Source organism: Misgurnus anguillicaudatus, chromosome 8, assembly GCF_027580225.2.
Source record: "Misgurnus anguillicaudatus chromosome 8, ASM2758022v2, whole genome shotgun sequence".
NCBI lineage: Eukaryota > Metazoa > Chordata > Actinopteri > Cypriniformes > Cobitidae > Misgurnus > Misgurnus anguillicaudatus.
This window is the reverse complement of record NC_073344.2, coordinates 29020340-29043872: the sequence shown is the minus strand read 5'-3', so window position 1 is coordinate 29043872 and position 23533 is coordinate 29020340. Positions and strand designations below refer to the sequence as shown.

At 38.7% G+C, this 23533-nt stretch overlaps 1 long non-coding RNA gene across 1 annotated transcript in view; it reads right to left on the bottom strand.

The window, feature by feature from the left end:
* Positions 1-445: 445 nt before the first annotated feature.
* LOC141365580 (uncharacterized) overlaps positions 446-23533 on the bottom strand; it is a 169749-nt gene continuing 146661 nt past the window's right edge. The window contains exon 3 of the long non-coding RNA XR_012370651.1: positions 446-645. This is a non-coding gene — a long non-coding RNA (uncharacterized lncRNA). The remainder of the gene's footprint in view (positions 646-23533) is intronic.

Below are 23533 nucleotides of genomic sequence, written 5' to 3'. Positions count from 1 at the left end.
TAAGTTTAGCCAATAATATTTTCGTTATAAAACATGTCAATTGTTATACATATTTTAGGAAGGGGGTCCCTTACAGTCCATCGTATCTGGGGGTCTTTGGCATCGTAAAGTTTGAAAACCCCTGCTTTAGGGACCACACAACCAAAAATGGTTCTTCTATGACATCATGAGTCAGTGTACCCTATGTAATCAATTGCCTTACTTATTTATGTCTATTTATTCCTCCTAAACTAATTTTAAAAGTCAAAGCACATACAGATATAAAACTCATAAGTAAGAAGCCCATTAGGTTTCCTGTGCTATAAACGGGCAGCCTATTAGTAACAGAAATGTCCTCTACTGTAGATCCTCATCCGACTGGCAGACTGGAAAATCAGCAGTTACCAAAAATTATAACTGTGGAAAAACTGCTCAAGGTAACCGAGACAGAGCTGAGCAGACAAACCTGAAGCATTGAGATCTGTCATCTCTCAGCTCTCTGTAAGTCCCCGCGGCTCTGGCTCGTACAGACCGAGCTCATCTGAGCTGCTGGACAGAATTAGAGTCTCTCCGATGACGCAGGTCTGTTCGATAGCCGACTCATTCTCTGCGCACAGGAAAAAAATGATCTGTCAGAATGTAGTTTTGAGTTACACAGCCGCTCAACTGCAGAGAGAGAGAGAGAGAGAGACTTAATAGAGCTCAACATCCAGAGATCACTCGCACCGGAACCACACCAGACGAGCGTACAGGAACACCATCACATGTCCATCTCAGCATCATTCAACTATTGGTCTTTATTAAAGGTGCAGTGTGTCAATTTTAGGAGGATCTATTGACAGAAATGCAATATAATCTACATAACTATATTATCAGCGGTGTATCAACACTATTCCTACGCTCCATGGCGCTTTGGGCGAATTATGGGCGCGATTTCCGGCGCGTACTGTCACTGAACCGGAGCCGGCGTTTTCCATGATGATGATTACAGTCATAATTTCATGTATGAGCCAGTGTGAGGATGAAATTAAGAAGTGTTCTGATACAAGATATATTCAATCGTTTCATGTTGTTCCTCTGAGGTGACGGGTATCTATTCAGTGGGACAGTCAGTTGAGTGTTTAATACATGGAATATACAGAGACTTCTTGTTTTTAACCTTTTCAGGTGATGGTTCAAAATGTCACAACTGTCCCTCTGGTGTGAGATTTTTTTAAATGGCAATTTTTTATCAAGTTATCGAATTTTTCATGGTGACACATTAAGCTTCACGCGATCCGACAGCAGCAGTAACTTATGCTTCTCATTCAATACAATGTAAGTTATTTAAACAAACCATGATAAACATATTAAACTACTATTACATGTTTTCAGTATTGTTTTCGTTTTATGGAAATATTATTATGCAGAAGATAAGACATGAGCTTATTAAATTATTTGCTAATTAAAAAAAAAAAAATTTAAAACATAACAAAAGTAACGTTAACGATGATGCATGTGGTAGGAATTTTTGAATGATAGTAAAAGCATATTCCATGTTAAGATGTTAAGACTGCTCCTCTAAACAATTCCTAATCTAGCTTAGTCTGTAGGCCTAACTGTTGATTATTAACTGGGGTGATATTAAATCATGAATATGAAAACTGACATGTTTTATGGTCTTGGTCTCGGCATAGGCGGTCTCGTCCCCATCCCTACATATTAACAAGTAAAATAAAACAAAGTCAACAAGTAAAAGAGAGAAGTTTTGAGTAGACTACATCAAAAAATAGCCATCCAGATTGTTTTATCCATTGTGGTAGCCCTTGCTCACAAAAAGTTTGGAGACCCCTTGACCAGTGGTTCTCAAACTGGGGGCCGGGGCGAGATGGTGTCAGGGGAGCCCCAGTTTTATGACATTTTATAAAATACATTCATCTATCATAAATTCTGTGTAATTTTAAAGATCATAGGGGGGGCCCCATACATAGACTCGCCCTGGGCCCACAAATTTTCTAAAATCATCAACTATGTGTAATTCATTTAACCAGCAATAGTAAGCCTTTCCGGAACCAAGCTGACTAAAATCACATCACTGTATGACACTTGCTTTTCATGTGAATGGCCCCTAGGCTAATAAGATTTTGTTTCTCTCTCCCTGTTCGTCCTCGATCCCGAGGACAATGAGACAAACAGATCCAGTTCCGGTAAATGTGAAAGTCGGCACACCTCTGATCTACTGGCTGTTCTTCAACGTGATGTCCAGCCGATGCCTGACCAATGACCACCGGCAGAACCCGCTTAATATCTGCTTAATCTCCGCTTAATCTCCTTATTCGTTTCAATGTATATAAATATATGTATATCTCCCAAGGGTTTTTTCCTCCTAGGACTTTTTTTTACTTTTTTTTCTCCTAGGGGGTTTTTCAACCCGGGGAGGCAGCCCTCTTGGGCTTAACTTCTATACTTCACATTAGTAATACGTTCGCTTATAATGTTGATTTATAGCCGCAGCAAATTTAGCTGCTTGTGCTATCGTGTATTATGTTGTGCTATCTGTCGATTTTCTGTGCTTTTCACTGCATCTATTATGTTAAAGCTGCTTTGGTACAATTACCAAATTGTGAAAAGCGCTATATAAATAAAATTGAATTGAATTGAAAAATTGAATTGAATTGAAAAAATAAGGCTACTAACCAACAGCACTACTTTGTATAACTTAATATGTTTTGTTTAATTAAAATGTTACATTTTAGAACAGTTTTTTTGTCATAAATTTTCTTTGGGGGGGGGCCCGAAGGAATGCACTGTACACAAGGGGGGCCGCACACGGAAAAAGATTGAGAACCACTGCCCTAGACTACAGTATAGGCGATGATTTTTTTCAGCCGTGTGGCAGTCGGCACAATGTCACGCAATGCTTAGGTTGCTTAATAACGACAGACGCTACAGGAGCACCTAAAAGGAGGAAAGGGGTGTGGTCACGCATTCTGCATGGTTTTAGATCCGAAATGTGCAGTGTATTCATTAAAGCATTGTAGGTATACAACTTGTGAAATCCACCAATCAAAGAGGCTCCTGAATTTCAGAAGCTTTTTTGATTTAAATAAATTGTTCCATGGGATCGCGCCAGGGCAGATGTCCTCATGTAAACTTGTCTTCTGTTCTCTTATCGATCCACTTATCTTTTCCTCTGACTGTCTAAACAATAACATAACAGCTTTAGCTTTACACAGATCAACACGATGCTACTTTGGCCCGGCGGGCTTGGATTTGTCGACAAGGGCTAAGCCGTCTGTTAGCGATCCGTCCAACATGGACAGAGGTTTTCCCTCAATGCCAATGAGAGGAGACACAGCAAGTCTTAGTCGAGGATAAGACCCCGGCTTATTGTCTCCATTCAGTCACCTGCCGGCCTGACCTCCTGGCTTAAACCGGACGTGTTACCCATCATTAAACAAAGCAATATGTCCGAAATCCGCTTGGCTGCTACGTCGCCCTAAATCGAAGGATTACCAAGCAGATTTCCAGGCTGGCGTTCCTGCAAACAGACCTCGGCAAACACACAGAGAGCGTTTAACATCCAGCCGATATGAATGCTGGCTTTCTCTGACCTGTGGCTACATTTCACAGCAGGGAGATAAAGGAGAACTCCTGAACTTTATTGAACAAACCACAATTAATCACAGGTTACTGTACGACCCAGAATCTGACCCTAAATAAACTAAATTTATAGTCTACTGTTCCAGAGATGAATTCCTGCCTGTTTTTACTAAGGTGTCAATCAAATGCAAATAATAAAAACAAGTCTCTCATGATCTGCAGACAGGAGTAAAGAGTCGACCTTCAGCTTGTCATTCCATCACCATTTGCTTTCTTTTTTAATATGACAAAATGCAAAGCATGTTCAACATCTACATGACCTCTGCTCTCTCATGAGTCTAATGTTCCTGTAATTCAATTAGGCGAACAATGCGTTAGCAGCCCAAAGGTCATGGATTCGGATCCCAGGATAAAAGATTTGGATAAAAGTGTCTGCGTAACGCATAATATACAGTGTTTAAATAAGGCTGTATTACTTTTCACAGTCATCCCACATAAGAATGACAAAACAAGAGGAGGAACTCACACTATAAAAAATATTTGTTGGTTCAACTTAAAAAAGTTAGTTATTGTTGTTTTAAACTATTGCGTTAATTCAACTTAGAAATATTAGTTAACTCAAAAAGTCAACATATCCTCCCACCCATACGATTGATTCGGTCATTTTTTCATTTTACCAAATACGAGCAAAAGATGCTTTACTAAATTAGCGCCTCTACCAGCAGGTGAAACTTAAGGGTATAAAATGATATTTTGGGGGGTCATTTTGCTATGATGTCATGTACTGGGATAAGATTTTCAATTTAAACCGCCAGGATTAATCGCATTTTATTACACACAGTGCTTTAAGTGGGCCGGAACGCGCCGATACTCAGTACCGCCACTTCTAAAAATAGCTCTTGAGTGTACCACCACCTCTCCCTGAGCCCAGAACGTGCTTTTAGCGTACCGGAACGCTCATTTGCACATCTGTTTAAATCAGAGGTTTTAATCCTTTGGCTGCGCAGCCGCTTTTCAGAGCGCTCTTCACAATGTACACTTCCTAATTCGTCCCACCGAGAGCAGAGACTACATTACCCATACACCCTTGAGTTTACAAGTTAAAAGCGCATGCGTCACCTTTGCTGTCAGTCAGCCTCAACGTGGTGTGGAGAGGTGTGACTCATACCCGTCAAGTATCCCGTTTTGGCCGGGAAAGTCCCTTATTTTACCCTTCTTTCCCGCTGTCCTCCCGTATTAGTATTTTCCCTTAAATCCCCTGTATTTTATCCTCCGTAATTTCGCACGCAAAGGTTCTGATCTATAAAAAGATCCTAAAGATCGCTAAAGATCCACTGATTCCGCTAATCCACTTCGTGTTTTCCCGCCCGCCCGCAGCATCTCTGTGTGCACTCTCTGCCTGGATGACAGTTTCTGAAGTTGGTAGATTTATTACATTATATCAGCTGTTAAACCGCAGAATTACTCCTTTGGAAGTTTGTTTATGTATTTGTAAAATGTAAAAGTGCTAACAACTTAGCAAGCAAACAACAACAAAATATCCACATTCTTACTATTATCGCTTGTCTAATGGATTTAATGTTCCCGATCAGATCTAAGTTAATATAAACACTAAATTTGCTGTTGTTGGCACACTTTGTAGGCAAAAATACAAAAAACACGAATGCCTTCACAAAATAAAGACAGAGAACGGAAAGGGAGGCTGCTTCTAAAGGCAGTTCAACATTGCAAACATGGATTCAAAGATCCATCAAGCCAGCAGGTAAATCATATTGAATATTTTTTGTCACACTTTAATTCTTGTTATTATATTTCCCATTATAATCACTTGTCTAAGTTGATGCTAGTAATATAACACATCATATTTATAATACTTTTTAAAACCATACTAATAGTACCATCCCCCTTGGTGCCCTTTTTGGTTTGGGACACTGCCCAACGAAATTTCAATGAATTTGAACGACGCGCACAGTAGTTTTACCACCCTCAAAATGGAAAACAATGGGAAAAAATAAAGTGATGACTTTCTAGTTTTAAATTGCCAGTATTTTGTTATTCTTGAACCCATAGACATGGTCTTGGTGTCATTTTAAAGTTTTTGTTTTTAAGCTCTTTCTATCTGAACAACTAGTTTTAGCATTTGACCATGCTGAAAATTGTACTTATATATCTACCTTTTGCACATTTTATGTATTTTCAATTGCTATTTTAGCTCAAGCAAATCCACAAACTTATATAAGGCTTTATTATTTTTTTACAAGCTCGTCTGTTGACTGCTGAATATAAAACCCCTTCAATATAGAAGTCCAGTCAGCAAAAAAAGAAAAGAAAAATAGAGTACCGGCACTTCTTTTGGGCCACTTAAAGCACTGATTACACATTACACTATTCAGGCATTTAGGGCAAATAACACACCAATTTATTTATTATATGATATAAAAAACAGCATACAAAACAGTAACAACTTTTTAAAAATGTACTTAAAATATACCAAGTGTACCGAGGTCAAACGATCAATTTATTTGAAGAAAAGATGCTAAAGTGATGACAATCCGCTGTAAATATCAGATCCTGTGTACATGATTCAAAAACTGCCGCCAGAAGAAGCGATGATACGTGATCGATTGTGAAAAGGCATTGGCTCTCGTGTGTCTCGTGACCGATTGCATCATTACATCAGTTAAGAATGTGAAGCGCTATTGGCTCTTGTGATCGATATGTCATGCTGGTTTATGTTTGAATGAGATCTGACTGTGCATTTTGATCACAAAGGTCTTTATCATTTAGGGCCCTATTTTAATGATCTAAGCGCATTGTCTAAAGCGCACAGCGCAACGTCTACATGGGCGTGTCCGAATCCACTTTTGCTAATTTAACGACGGGAAAAAATTGTTTGCGCCGAGCGCATGGTCGAAAAGGGTTGGTCCTATTTTTTTAATTGTAATGGGAGTATTTTGGGCGTAACGTGCAGTAAACCAATGAGAGTCTCAGCTCTCATTCCCTTTAAAAGCAAGTTGCGCTGGCGCTATGTCTAATCCCTATTTAGATGACGGACTTTGTAAACTGAAAAACTAAGCGGAGGTAGAAGATCCCCAGTTTAAGATTAATGTTAAATAATTGTGTTGTTTTTCACTTGTATTGAAATTGTTCTTTTTTTATTAAAACCTTTAAAACCCGTTTTCTTTTAGTCATGGAAGTAAAAAGGCTTGTAATTGCTTTAAATGTATGGCTATCCAATATCATCAAAACATAATTTACAAGTATGTAAGATAAGGTTTGTACTGTTAAAATACTTTATTTGTAACAAACAGGAGATAAAGAAATTACAAACGGCTCTCCTCACGTTTCAGCACTTTGGACAGCGTTTTTTTAGCAAAGAGTTTTTTTTAAGCATTACTTATAAATGTTTCTCATCTCACCATATCCGCAGGTACAGAGTCATTATATACAATAAATCCGTGAGGTAGCATTTAAAAACACATTTAAAAACAGATGCATTTGTTTAAAGCAAAGCATTTATTTACTTACCAGGCTGCAGGTAAAGCAACTCTTTACACCTTCTAACGTCTCATAATTCGTCCTCATTTATGTCCAAGAGACTCAATAATAATCTTTTACATTTAACCCTTTAATCTTTCATATTTAAAAGCATTTTTGTGCTGCAGCACATTCATGTACTATGTGATAAGCAAACCTGCGTTGTCCTCCCGTTTATAGGCGCATATTACTAATGCGCTCTTTAAATAACAAAAAAAACATATTGCGCCATTGACTTTAGACTTTAGAGCAGGTCTTTGTTGGTCAATGGCGTAGTCTATTTTAATTGCCTCAAAATAGCAACGCGCCAACAATGCGCCTGAACACACCTCATTTTCAGACCAGAACGCCCATGGGCGCCAATGGGGGCGCAAATGCATTTGCTATTTAAACAACGCGGCGCTAAACGTGAAAATTAGGGTGGAAACTAGCGAAAGACACTTGCGTCGCGCATTGCGCTGCATTGCGCCGGGTGTAAGATAGAGCCCATAAAGTTATTGTATGGCTTCAGTTCGCAAGGTTTGCAACGCGAATGGTTTGTAATACTTTTATGTTGTTTTATGCAATAAATACCTGACTGTACTTTTACTTTGTATTATGTTTTATATGGTTGAGAAGTGGTTGGGTTTAGGGTAAAAGTGAGGGTGAGGTAAGATACTTAGTTAAATAAACTTCATTTAAAAAGAGCTTAGCGTGGATTATTACTAAGCTGATACAGAGTAGCAATCCTTACTGACAGAACATAAGCGAAAATCATATCTGTTGCTATGGTTACAAAGTCTTCATTCTTGAAGTGATGTCCTAAGAAATGATGGTAAACACACAGCAGTAAGTGACCATAGACTTCATACGAAAACAATATTTTGGAAGTATTGTGATAAATGACTAAGAAAATATTTTGATAAATGATGGTAAGCACACAGTTGACGGTACCCATTAAATTCCATCATATTTTTTTATTCATGGAAGTCAATGGTCACTTACTGCTGTGTGTTCACCATCATCTCCCAAAATATCCTCTTCTGCGTTCATCAGAAAAAACAAATTCATACAGGTTTAGAACAACATGAGTATGAGTAAATGATGACAGAATTTCCATTCCAAAGTGAACCATCCCTTTAAAGCACATTGTCAATGTCTAAATACTCAACAGGTCATCAACTGTGTTAACCTCTGAACTATATTAAAGAGTTCCTCAATTATAAAAACACATATGACGTAATAGATTAACACTGGGATTGGCTATATGAATGTGAAATTAAAACAAAATGTCAAGTTCATACATGTCTTATTCAGTAAATTAATGATGTGAAACAGAAAATGTGAGTTATTCATGAACACAGACAGTAGGTGGCGATATGTGGTCTTGACACCTGCATGCCATTGAAAATACAAGAACATTAATGTCTTCTTTTCAGGCCTTTTAATATGAACAGGAGAGTAAAATAAATGATGAACAATACAGAAAACATACAAATGAAAGATGAAAAATTAAAGGAATATTCAATTTTCTTAAAAGAAAAATCCAGATAATTTACTCACCACCATGTCATCCAAAATGTTGATGTCTTTCTTTGTTTAGTCGAGAAGAAATTATGTTTTTTGAGGAAAACATTGCAGGATTTTTCTCATTTTAATGGACTTTATTAGACACCAACATTTAATACTTAACTCAACACATAACTGTTTTTTTCAACGGAGTATCAAAGGACTATAAACAATCCCAAACGAGGTATAAGGGTCTTATCTAGCAAAACGATTGTCAATTTTGACAAGAAAAATAACAAATATACGCTTTTGAAGCACAACTTCTCGTCTAGATCCGGTTTAGTGCGACCTAACATAAATACGTAGTGACGTAGGGAGGTCACGTGTTTCATATATTAAACGCACATTTGCGGACCGTTGTAAACAATAAACTGACACAGAGACATTAATTAGTATCAGTTGACATACAACAACGTCGGAACGGTCCTCTTTCAACACACTTGTAAACACTGGGGCGGAGTTTCGCGTTCTTCTTCTGTGACCTCTTGACGTGATGACGCATTGCGTGGGGTCACGCTGGCACATCACGACCGGATCCAGACGAGAAGTTGTGGTTTAAAAGTGGATATTTGTTATTTTTATTGTCAAAAATGACAATCGTTTTGCTAGATAAGACCCTTATGCCTCGTTTGGGATCGTTTATAGTCCTTTGAAACTCCGTTGAAAAAAACAGTTACGTGTTGAGTTAAGTGTTAAATGCTGGGCTCTATTAAAGTCCATTAAAATGAGAAAAATCCTGCAATGTTTTCCTCAAAAAACATAATTTCTTCTCGACTGAACAAAGAAAGACATCAACATTTTGGATGACATGGTGGGTAAGTAAATTATCTGGATTTTTCTTTTAAGAAAAATGAATATTCCTTTAAGATGATCTGAAAGGTAAAAAGGACAGAGTGGGAAGTAAAACCTTCTCACATGTAAAACTATAGTAAAATATAGCTGCAAGCAGCGATGGCGGGCCCTTGCAAGTTTGTTTACCTCTACACGGTGCCTCCGAGAAAACGATGCACGGTGGACAAGTGCATCAAGTGGGTAAATATCATGCTGCTACTGACCCATTTAGGTACTGTAGGTAAAAGAAACCCCACATTTTAGACAAACGGGGGCGCTAGTGAGCCACTAAATAGACACGCCTTTATCTGACGTTTTTGTCAACGCTTAACAGCCGACAAATCTGTTGTGTGTGCCAAATTTAAAATCAATCTAAGCACACCAAGAGCCTTAAATATGCCTGACATAAAAGTAAAGTTTGACACGTTGCCATGGGAACAGCGTTAGAGATGTCAAAAATTCCTTCGCAATTTATCATCTACAATGTCTCGGCATCATGTTGACCACGTTTGGTGTCAATCGCATGAATATCCTAGAAGGAGTATTGAAAAGTTCACTGCATGCAACTGAAGGGCTTAAATATGCCTTAAAAATGAAAGTAAAGTTTGACGCGTTGTCATGGAAACAACGTTTGAGATATCAAAAATCCCTTCGCAATTTATCATCTACTATGTCTTGGCATCATGTTGACCACTTTTGGTGTCAATCGCATAAACATTCTAGGAGGAGTATTTAAAAGAACATCACATGGAACTGTCAAAAAAATCAACCTTTGTGACTGCAACACTTCCTGGCGCCTGGTGGTGGCGCTATACCCGAGACTTACAATAGGCACATCGATGCGATCGGAATCTTTAGACGAACAAACACCCCGCGTGTCATCACTATAAGACATTTTTTGCCTTAGATATTAGACACTTCCTGTTTCTCTGATTTCGCCATGACTTTGCCGCTTCGCCATGGCAACACCGTTCAAGATATCAAAAATCCCTTCGCAATTTAGCAAGTCCAATGTCTTGACATCATGATCACCACATTTGGTGTCATTTGCATGAATCCCCTAGGAGGAGTATTCAAAAGTTCACCGCATGCATTTTTTAAACAATCCAAAATGGCGGACTTCCTGTTGGGCGGAGCTAAAATGTTAGAGGGCGAAAGTTGTTCGGGTCGATGAGATCTATATGTGTACCAACTTTCGTAAATGTGCGTACATGTTTGCCCGATCTGTGCACTCCTGTTTGTTTTTGCATTACAGGGGGCGCTACAGAGCCCCCGTGCCACGCCCGTGTTCCAGCCTTTGTCTGTTCGCAATGACGGACGACTCTAACGTCTGTGCCAAATTTCAAGAGTTTTCGAGTATGTTAAGGCACCCAAAATGCCCAAAAGTGTTAAAAAAAATAAAAAATAAAAAAAAAAATATAGCTGCAAGCAGCAATGGCGGGCCCTCGCACGTTTTTTTACCGCTACACGGTGCGTCCGAGAAAACGATGCACGGTGGGCAAGGGCATCAAGTGGGTAAAATATCAGTGGGCTATTTAATGTTGTTTCTGAGCCATTTGGGGACTGTAGGTAAAAGAAACCCCACATTTTAGACAAACAGGGGCACTAGTGAGCCACTTAAGAGACACGCCTATGTCTGACCTTTTTGTCAACACTTAACAGTCGAAAACTCTGATGTGTGTGCCAAATTTAAAGTTCAACTAAGCACGCCAAGAGCCTTAAACATGCCTGAAATTAACGTAAAGTTTGACGCATTGCCATGGGAACAGCGTTCGAGATGTCAAAAATTCCTTCGCAATTTATCATCTACAATGTCTCGGCATCATCTTGACCACTTCTGGTGTCAATCGCATGAATCCCATACGAGGAGTATTTAAAGGTTCACAGCATGTAACTGTCAGCCTTAAATATGTGTAAAAATGAAAGTAAAGTTTGATGCATTGCCATGGGAACAGCGTTCGAGATATCAAAAATCCCTTCGCAATTTATCATCTACAATGTCTCGGCATCATCTTGACCACTTCTCGTGTCAATCGCATGAAAATCCTAGAAGGAGTATTTAAAAGTTAACTGTATGGAACTGAAAGGCTTAAATATGCCTTTAAAATGAAAGTAAAGTTTGACACGTTGCCATGGGAACAGCGTTTGAGATATCAGAAATCCCTTCGCAATTTATCATCTACAATGTCTCGGCATCATGTTGACCACTTCTCGTATAAATCGCATGAAAATCCTAGAAGGAGTATTTAAAAGTTAACTGTATGGAACTGAAAGGCTTAAATATGCCTTTAAAATGAAAGTAAAGTTTGACACGTTGCCATGGGAACAGCGTTTGAGATATCAAAAATCCCTTCGCAATTTATCATCTACAATGTCTCGACATCATGGTGACCACTTTTGGTGTCAATCGCATGAAAATCCTAGGAGGAGTATTTAAAAGAACATTGCATGGAACTTTCAAAAAAATCCAGCTTTGTGACTGACACACTTCCTGGCGCCTGGTGGTGGCGCTATACCCGGGAGTCACAATAGGCACATCGATGCGATCGGAATCTTCAGACGAACAAACACCCCGCGTGTCGTTACAATAAGACATTTTTTGCCTTAGATATTAGACACTTCCTGTTTCTCTGATTTCGCCACAATTTTGTCGGCTCGCCATGGCAGAACCGTTCGAGATATCAAAAATCCCTTCGCAATTTAGCAAGTCCAATGTCTCGACATCATGTTCACCACTTTTGGTGTCAATCGCATGCATCCTCTAGGAGGAGTATTTAAAAGTTCAACGCATGCATTTTTTAAACAATCCAAAATAGCTGACTTCCTGTTGGGCGGAGCTTAAATGTTAGAGGGCGAAAGTTGTTCGGGTCGATGAGATCTATATGCGTACCAACTCTCGTACATGTGCGTACATTTTTGCCCGATCTGTGCCCCAATGTTTGTTTTTGCATTACAGGGGGCGCTACAGAGCTCCCTTGCCACGCCCGTGGTCCAGCCTTTGCCCGGACCTGATGGCCGACGACTCTGACGTCTGTGCCAAATTTCAAGACTTTTCGAGTATGTTTAGGCACCCAAAGTGCCCAAAAGTGTTAAAAAAAATAATAATAATAATAAAAAAAATAATAAAAAAAATAATAATCCGAGCAAAAACAATAGGGCTTCGCACCTTTCGGTGCAGGCCATTCTGGCCTGCTCCTCGGTGCTCGGGCCCTAATAATAAATTCGAGCAAAAACAATAGGGCTTCGCACCTTTCGGTGCAGGCCATTCTGGCCTGCTCCTCGGTGCTCGGGCCCTAAATATAGCTGCAAGCAGCAATGGCGGGCCCTCGCACGTTTTTTTACCGCTACACGGTGCGTCCGAGAAAACGATGCACGGTGGGCAAGGGCATCAAGTGGGTAAATATCAGTGGGCTATTTAATGTTGCTACTGAGCCATTTGGGGAATGTAGGTAAAAGAAACCCCATATTTTAGACAAACGGGGGCGCTAGTGAGCCACTTAAGAGACACGCCTATGTCTGACCTGTTTGTGCACACTTAACAGCCGACAACTCTGATGTGTGTGCCGACTTTTAGGTTAATCCAAGCACGCCAAGAGCCCTAAATATGCCTGAAATAAAAGTCAAGTTTGGGGCGTTGCCATGGGAACAGCGTTCGAGATATCAAAAATCCCTTCGCAATTTAGCGTCTACAATGTCTCAGCATCATGTTGACAACTTCTGGTATGAATCGCATTATTTCCCTAGAAGGAGTATTTAAAAGAACATTGCATGCAACTGTAAGGCTTAAATAAGCCTTTAAAATGAAAGTAAAAAGTTTGACGCGTTGCCATGGGAACAGCGTTTGAGATATCAAAAATCCCTTCGCAATTTATCATCTACAATGTCTTAGCATCATGTTGACCACTTTTGGTGTCAATCGCATGAATATCCTAGAAGGAGTATTTAAAAGAACATCGGATGGAACAGTAAAAAAAATCCACCTTTGTGACTGACACACTTCCTGGCGCCTGGTGGTGGCGCTATACCCGAGACTCACAATAAGCACATCGATGCGATCGGAATCTTCAGGCGAACAAACACTCCGCTTGGCATCACAATAAGAACTTTTTTGCCTTAGATATTAGACACTTCCTGTTTCTCTGATTTTGCCACAACTTTGTTGACTCGCCACGGCGGCACCGTTCGAGATATCAAAAATCCCTTCGCAATTTAGCAAGTACAATGTCTCGACATCATTATCACCACGTTTGGTGTCAATCCCATGAATCCTCTAGGAGGAGTATTTAAAAGTTCACCACATGCATTTTTGAAACAATCCAAAATAGCCGACTTCCTGTTGGGCGGAGCTTAAATGTTAGAGTGCGAAAGTTGTTCGGGTCGATGAGATCTATATGCGTACCAACTCTTGTACATGTGCGTACATTTTTGCCCGATCTGTGCCCCAATGTTTGTTTTTGCATTACAGGGGGCGCTACAGAGCTCCCTTGCCACGCCCGTGGTCCAGCCTTTGCCCAAACCTGATGGCCAACGACTCTGACGTCTGTGCAAAATTTCAAGAGTTTTTGAGTATGTTAAGGCCCCCAAATTGCCCCGAAACATAAAAAAAAAATAAAAAAAAAAATAATAAAAATAATAATCTGAGCAAAAACAATAGGGCTTCGCACCTACGGTGCAGGCCATTCTGGCCTGCTCCTCGGTGCTCGGGCCCTAAATATAGCTGCAAGCAGCGATGGCGGGCCCTCGCACGTTTTTTTACCGCTACACGGTGCCTCCGAGAAAACGATGCACGGTGGGCAAGTGCATCAAGTGGGTAAATATCATGCTGCTACTGACCCATTTAGGTACTGTAGGTAAAAGAAACCCCACATTTTAGACAAACGGGGGCGCTAGTGAGCCACAAAATAGACACGCCTTTATCTGACGTTTTTGTCAACACTTAACAGCCGACAAATCTGATGTGTGTGCCAAATTTAAAGTCAATCTAAGCACACCAAGAGCCTTAAATATGCCTGACATACAAGTAAAGTTTGACACGTTGCCATGGGAACAGCGTTAGAGATGTCAAAAATTCCTTCGCAATTTAGCGTCTACAATGTCTCAGCATCATGTTGACAACTTCTGGTGTGAATTGCATTATTTCCCTAGAAGGAGTATTAAAAAGAACATTGCATGCGACTGTCAGGCTTAAATAAGCCTTTAAAATGAAAGTAAAAAGTTTGACGCGTTGCCATGGGAACAGCGTTTGAGATATCAAAAATCCCTTCACTATTTATCATCTACAATGTCTCGGCATCATGTTGACCACGTTTGGTGTCAATCGCATGAATATCCTAGAAGGAGTATTGAAAAGTTAACTGTATGCAACTGAAAGGCTTAAATATGCCTTTAAAATGAAAGTAAAGTTTGACAGGTTGTCATGGGAACAGCGTTTGAGATATCAAAAATCCCTTCGCAATTTATCATCTACAATGTCTCGGCATCATGGTGACCACTTTTGGTGTCAATCGCATGAAAATCCTAGGAGGAGTATTTAAAAGAACATTGCATGGAACTTTCAAAAAAATCCAGCTTTGTGACTGCAACACTTCCTGGCGCCTGCTGGTGGCGCTATACCCGGGAGTCACAATAGGCACATCGATGCGATCGGAATCTTTAGACGAACAAACACCCCGCGTGTCATTACAATAAGACATTTTTTGCCTTAGATATTAGACACTTCCTGTTTCTCTGATTTCGCCACAACTTTGTCGGCTCGCCATGGCAGAACCGTTCGAGATATCAAAAATCCCTTCGCAATTTAGCAAGTCCAATGTCTCGACATCATATTCACCACTTTTGGTTTCAATCGCATGCATCCTCTAGGAGGAGTATTCAAAAGTTCACCGCATGCATTTTTTAAACAATCCAAAATGGCGGACTTCCTGTTGGGCGGAGCTAAAATGTTAGAGGGCGAAAGTTGTTCGGGTCGATGAGATCTATATGTGTACCAACTTTCGTAAATGTGCGTACATGTTTGCCCGATCTGCGCACTACTGTTTGTTTTTGCATTACAGGGGGCGCTACAGAGCCCCCGTGCCACGCCCGTGTTCCAGCCTTTGTCTGTTCGCAATGACGGACGACTCTAACGTCTGTGCCAAATTTCAAGAGTTTTCGAGTATGTTAAGGCACCCAAAATGCCCAAAAGTGTTAAAAAAAATAAAAATAATAAAAAAAAAAAAATAAATAAATAATAAAAAAAAAATAATAAATTCGAGCAAAAACAATAGGGCTTCGCACCTTTCGGTGCAGGCCATTCTGGCCTGCTCCTCGGTGCTCGGGCCCTAAATATAGCTGCAAGCAGCAATGGCGGGCCCTCGCACGTTTTTTTACCGCTACACGGTGCGTCCGAAAAAACGATGCACGGCGGGCAAGGGCATCAAGTGGGTAAAATATCAGTGGGCTATTTAATGTTGTTTCTGAGGCATTTGGGGACTGTAGGTAAAAGAAACCCCACATTTTAGACAAACAGGGGCACTAGTGAGCCACTTAAGAGACACGCCTATGTCTGACCTTTTTGTCAACACTTAACAGCCGAAAACTCTGATGTGTGTGCCAAATTTAAACTTAAACTAAGCACGCCAAGAGCCTTAAATATGCCTGAAATTAAAGTAAAGTTTGACAGGTTGCCATGGGAACAGCGTTTGAGATATCAAAAATCCCTTCGCAATTTATCATCTACAATGTCTCGGTATCATGTTGACCACTTCTCGTGTCAATCGCATGAAAATCCTAGAAGGAGTATTTAAAAGTTAACTGTATGCAACTGAAAGGCTTAAATATGCCTTTAAAATGAAAGTAAAGTTTGACGCGTTGCCATGGGAACAGCGTTTGAGATATCAAAAATCCCTTCGCAATTTATCATCTACGATGTCTCGGCATCATGGTGACCACTTTTGGTGTCAATCGAATGAATATCCTAGAAGGAGTATTTAAAAGAACATCACATGGAACTGTCAAAAAAATCAACCTTTGTGACTGCAACACTTCCTGCCGCCTGGTGGTGGCGCTATACCCGAGACTCACAATAGGCACATCAATGCGATCGGAATCTTCAGACGAACAAACGCCCCGCGTGTCATCACAATAAGACATTTTTTGCCTTAGATATTAGACACTTCCTGTTTCTCTGATTTCGCCATGACTTTGTCGCTTCGCCATGGCAGAACCGTTCGAGATATCAAAAATCCCTTCGCACTTTAGCAAGTACAATGTCTCGACATCATGATCACCACGTTTGGTGTCAATCCCATGAATCCCCTAGAAGGAGTATTCAAAAGTTCACCGCATGCATTTTTTAAACAATCCGAAATAGCCGACTTCCTGTTGGGCGGAGCTTAAATGTCAGAGGGCGAAAGTTGTTCGGGTCGATGAGATCTATATGTGTACCAACTCTCGTACATGTGCGTACATTTTTGCCCGATCTGTGCCCCAATGTTTGTTTTTGAATTACAGGGGGCGCTACAGAGCTCCCTTGCCACGCCCGTATTCCAGCCTTTGCATGAGCCTAGTGGCACGCGACTCTGACGTGTGTGCCAAATTTCAAGACTTTTCGAGTATGTTAAGGCTCCCAAATTAGCACAAGTGTTGAAAAAAAAAAAATAATAATAATAATAAATTCGAGCAAAAACAATAGGGCTTCGCACCTTTCGGTGGTGCTCGGGCCCTAATAATATAGTAAACTATATAATACAAATATTTTATGTATTTCTATCAATGGATTTTAGTAGTAAAAGGCAAATACAAATTATTAAAGCATGCAAGTCTTCATAGTCAAGATAACCTTTAAAGAAATATTTCAGCCAAACATGAAAATGATCTCATAATTTATTCACTATGTTCTAGATGCATCTCACTTGCTTTCTTCAGCTGAACAAAAGCAAATAATTTCATTAAAATGCTGTCATGTTATCTTCTTATATGGAAGCCAACATGCTGAAGCACTTATTTATTATATGACTTATAAAATAAAACATGTTGAGCCCCATATAAGATGATAACAGTAACATGATGACATTGTAACATCATAATATTCATTTGTGTTTAGCTGTAGAAGGGCGGTCATATGACATGATGGTCATTTTTTATATTTCTTTAAGCCACAGTACTGTGGGTGGGCCATGAAGGACTGAGTTGAAAACACACAACCATGCTGATTCAACTAAAGAAATGGGCTTCAATCATTGCAGATTGAAAGAAATTGCAGACCAATCGTCCCTGAGCGAATCTCAGTATAGAAGTTATTTGCAGGAGGGCTGTAATTCAGTGTGCTGGACAGAGAAGAACAGGTGACCTAATGCATTTTGAAAGTGATAAAACTGAGCTTGGCATGTAACTCATGAAGTCTCCTGAAGCTATTTATCGCCTGCTGGTTGTGTTCAGGGTGTAAGCCTGAGCGGTGAAATTCTGTAGAGTAAATTCATACACTTTAAGATTGAAGCCCAATCTGATTAAAGACACTTTGATTCTCATATAAAGAAAAAAAGTAAAACCATTTTGGTCTTGATCGGTCAACTGAGTGACCATCTAGCAAGGGCGTTTTAAGTACGAAGATTGCACAACATGTAATGAAAATGTTTTTGTAATGAGGTCACACACTTTCAGTCATGTTTGGATGAAATAAAGCAGCAAATGAAATGAACCAGATGTACAGTTTTCTGTTCATGTTTTTCTGTGTTTTATTTACTCCATGTTAAGGAATATACAATTGTGAAACTCACTACATACATGAATACATTTGAATTAACCTAAATAGTGATTATTATTTAAAATAAAATAGTGTTGAATAAAATATAATTGTGTCTTTTCTACTGTAAGTGAGAGAGAGAGAGACAGAGAGATTCAGGACGATTTCAGTGTTGCAAACATGAAGTACTTTATCTTTGCTTAAGCTAAAGATTAGCAGTAAGGAGAGGTGTGAAAGAGAGAGAGAGAGAGAGAGAGAGAGAGAAACAGTTTAGGACGACTTCAGTGTTGCAAAAAGGAAGTTCTTTATCTTTGCATAACCTAAAGATGAGCAGTAAAGAGAGGTGTGAAAAGAAAATTTACCTAGAACAAAGATGCATGTTGAGGGAAATGGAAACTTAAAGAGAAAGAGCGACAAAAACCGCTTTTTTGTTTTTAACACAGTGTTTTTTTTGTAGTGAAGGATAACAGAACAAACAATAGGCCAAAACATTCTGCAACATATCGAAGATTAGTCACTTCTTTCTATTATTTGCAACTTTTTTGCAATTTTTTTGACACCTCTAACCTGTTTATGACACCATAGTCTCTAAGCACAGCTGTGTGTTCCTGTGTGAACATGTAAAAATAAACACACATAAATCTTTGAGTGTTTTGTGCATTCTGTAAATATAGGTTCATATACGGTTAATATTAACAAAATAAAATGTGGCGGATAAAAAATGAGAACTATATTGAATAGCACTTAGTTTGTAGCCAAGTCAAGACCGAGTCTTTGAAGAGTCGAGACCAACTCCATTAGTTTTCTAATAGAGTCGAGTTCGAGTCAAGACCGAGTCTTTGAGGAAGCAAGTCTGAGTTAAGACCGAGTCCTTTAGGAGTCGAGACCAAGACCATAAAACATGTCAGTTTTCATTTTCATGATTTAATATCAGTCCAGTTAATAATCAATAGTTCAGACTAAGCTAGATTGGGAATTGTTTAGAGGAGCAGTCTTAACGTCTTAATATGGACTATGCTTTTACTATGATTAAAAAAATCCCTACCACATGCATCATCTTCTGCCTATTTTTCTAGAAATAAATAAATGGCTCTGATGGCAGTAAACTTGCATTGCATTGGATCTCATTTTCAAATCATGCCCGTCAACACTGCATTTTATTATTATTGTTATGTGTTGTGTGTTTTTTTTATATGAACATAAAAAAGGCGTTGGTCTCAAGGACTCGGTCTGAAATTATGAGTCCTTCTCCTCCCACTGTGGTGCGAGATGAGTCAAGACGAGTCTTTGAAGGAAAGAGTCCGAGACTAGTCCGAGATGGACTAGAGTACTACATCACTATTTGGGTGATTCTCACGAAAACTTGGTTTTAAAAATGTCAAGCATGAAAATGTAAAAATTGCTTAAATTTACTTTTTATCCCACCAGACATTGAAAAACAAAGTCTGGAGTAAATGGGAACATTAATTTAAAAACTTTTACTTATCATTTAACACTTTTTGTAACATAATTAAAAAAATTAGTCCTAAAAAATCTCATTACCGCAACAGTCAGAAAACATCAACACTGTTATATTTTCAAAATGACATGACAAACCTAAAAGAACATAATTTGGAGATTCTGCACATGCATTTAAAATCAAAGTATTATGCTTCTATTAATTAAATTAACATTTAATAAGCATCTGTTGCGGTAATGATAATCAAAATGTCGTGTAAGCATTCTGACAAGACAATATTTCAAATTAACTGTAAAAAAATTATCTTACCTGGTAGCCATCTTGAAGTAACTGGTCCATGTGCTTGGTCACTCAAAATCAAACTTTATTAAAATTCTGTATGTGTGCTTAAACTGTTCTCAAAAAGTGTTGCGGAGGATGAGAACATCAGGCATGGACACATCATTTTCCTCATTTTTCTTCATTATTATTATACATGAATATTCAGTAAATATTTTTCTGTCATCTAAAGTAGTCTAGCAAAACATCCATTTATTTTTTTTCTTAATATTTTTGTGTTAATTTGATTAAATTACAACTTAACGCATGTTCAAACACAGCCGGACACATTGCGGTAATGAGAATTTCAGCAGAAAATGAGATAAAATTTACAATTATAAATTCTTATGTTGAAATCACACATTGTGCAACGTAGAACACAGTATTGTGTTAATTCTGATGCTTTTTAATGTTACTATATTACACATTTTAAAGCTAAAATCATTAGTGCCGTGGTGTTTCAATGGTTTCGTGAAAATCACCCATTTAGCACATTTTTTTTGAGTGTAGTTCTTATTTTTATTCACTAAAATGTATTTATTTATTTTAAGCCACCATACTTACTCGTGTATGTAGTTTAAATAGGGAAAACATGGAAGTGTTTGGTGTGTTCGAAATTAATCCCTGTTTTGATCCTAAGGGATGAATGGAGCTAGGCTAAATGCTAACACTTTCACGATGTGCTGTACAAATATTAAGTGCACGCATTGAAAAAAGATAGGTATGTGTTAATTTGTCTAAATTGAGGTAAGAACATAGTAAAATATTGAAAAACGGTGGTGTTTTCCTTTAACATGAGATTAGCAGAAACACTTTGTGTTATCTGACCTTTAAAATAATGAGGAACTGTTATAAACTCACAGTGTACACTGCAGTCTCCAGACTCACGAAATCACAGACGACAATATATTAATAATTTGTAAAGAATCCATATCTGGTCATCTTATATTTTGTTATGGACATAAAAATTAGGATTGGGTGTTTTTGCAGTATGATATGAGTGTACATTAGCCGGGATCTGGAAGCGGTGCATGACAAGCAGATAATGGGTGTGTACTGTTGGAGTGGGCTCAGTGATCTGGCCAAATATTTAGCAATGTTTTTAAGCTACAGAACTATTGAAACCTCAGGGCGTGAAACTAATGAAGAACAGATGTCAAAATATTTATGTCAAGCTGTAACAGTATGGATAACAAATATGTTTCTATAGATAATAACAGATTAAAATGTCTTTACCAAGATTTTGTAAAAAAAAAGACAAATAATAATGCATGTTTGATACTACACTCTTAAAAAAGGGCGGGTTTGGGGTCAGCATTTATTGGCAGAAAACTGGCAGTCAAAATAGCAAAAAGATGTTTTCAGATCTTGAAGTTTATATTCATTTTTAAACAACACAATAATAATGTTTTTACATGTATTTGAGTACATGTACTGGAGTGATGACTGTAAGGCTTTGTCATGTGTGTTTAGTTATTAAAGTTGATGAAGTTTTAATATGGATGTTTCTGCATTGTCTTTTTTTAACACACAGGGTGCGGCACTTCTCTTTTTCGAGATTTGGCAGTACAGACAACAAAGAAAACAGCTCAGTTTAATGGATTTTATTTTAATAACTTTGTACGAGTAAAGTGAAGACTTTAAAAAATTGTAAAATGTCGTATTACATTATTTATCATCTATATCAGAGTATATAGAGTTACAAGCACATAGTGAACATGTTACATGTGATGCTGAAGTAGATGTAATAGTATCACAGATTACAAGTTCACAAAATATTACAAATAATAATACTGCAATTTATTAAAAACTTTTTCATACTGTACAGCTTTCAAATTGTTGTCAGATAAATTTTAATGAAGAAACCAACCATGTTTTTTTTTAATACAGCTCATTTAATAGATTTAATTTCAAGACCATTCTACAAGTAAGGTGAAGACTTTTAATCTGCTTTACTCTAACACATTTTAAACCAAGACTGTCATATTGAATTATTTATTATCCAAATTAGATTTTGTAAAAAAAAAATATTTCTAAGCATATTACAAGTTTACTTTGGTGGCAATGAATGTAAGATGTATTACCCTTTGTGCTCAATTGTGGAATTTGTGGAATTGCACATCATGTGCTCCAAATTTGGTGTTATAATTTTATCCTGCTTTGTGCAAACCATGATCTACACTCACCTAAAGGATTATAAGGAACACCATGCTAATACTGTGTTTGGCCCCCTTTCGCCTTCAGAACTGCCTTAATTCTACGTGGCATTGATTCAACAAGGTGCTGAAAGCATTCTTTAGAAATGTTGGCCCATATTGATAGGATAGCATCTTGCAGTTGATGGAGATTTGTGGGATGCACATCCAGGTCACGAAGCTCCCGTTCCACCACATCCCAAAGATGCTCTATTGGGTTGAGATCTGGTGACTGTGGGGGCCATTTTAGTACAGTGAACTCATTGTCATGTTCAAGAAACCAATTTGAAATGATTCGAGCTTTGTGACATGGTGCATTATCCTGCTGGAAGTAGCCATCAGAGGATGAGTACATACTGTACATGGTGGTCATAAAGGGATGGACATGGTCAGAAACGATGCTCAGGTAGGCTGTGGCATTTAAACGATGCCCAATTGGCACTAAGGGGCCTAAAGTGTGCCAAGAAAACATCCCCCACACCATTACACCACCACCAGCCTGCACAGTGGTAACAAGGCATGATGGATCCATGTTCTCATTCTGTTTACACCAAATTCTGATGCCAATTCAATTCAATTTTTCAATTCAATTCAATTCAATTTTATTTATATAGCGCTTTTCACAATACTCAATTGTTTCAAAGCAGCTTTACATTAATAGAAGCAGTAAAAGCACAGAAAAACGACAGATAGCACAACATAATACACAATAGCATAAGCAGTCAAATTTGCTGCGGCTATGACGCGACATTATGAGCGAGCGTATTACTAATGTAACGTCTAGGAGAAGAAGCTAAGTTAAGCCCAAGCAGGCTACCTCCCCGGGGTAAAAAACCCCCTAGGAGAAAAAAAACAAAAACCCCGGGTTGTTTAGCCGAGGACATAAAAATAAAAAGTCCTAGGAGGGAAAAACCCTTGGGAGATATACATGTATACACACACATATAAATGGGTAAGGAGCTTAAGCGGAGACCATTTGAATGTCTCAACAGAAATCGAGACTCATCAGACCAGGCAACATTTTTTAAGTCTTCAACTGTCCAATTTTGGTGAGCTTGTGCAAATTGTAGCCTCTTTTTCCTATTTGTAGTGGAGATGAGTGGTACCCGGTGGGGTCTTCTGCTGTTGTAGCCCTTCCGGCTCAAGGTTGTGCGTGTTGTGGCTTCACAAATGCTTTGCTGCATACCTCGGTTGTAACGAGTGATTATTTCAGTCAAAGTTGCTCCTCCTCTGACCTCTAGCATCAACAAGGCATTTTCGCTCACAGGACTTCCGCATACTGGATGTTTTTCCCTTTTCACACTATTCTTTGCAAACCCTAGAAATGGTTGTGCGTGAAAATACCAGTAACTGAGCAGATTG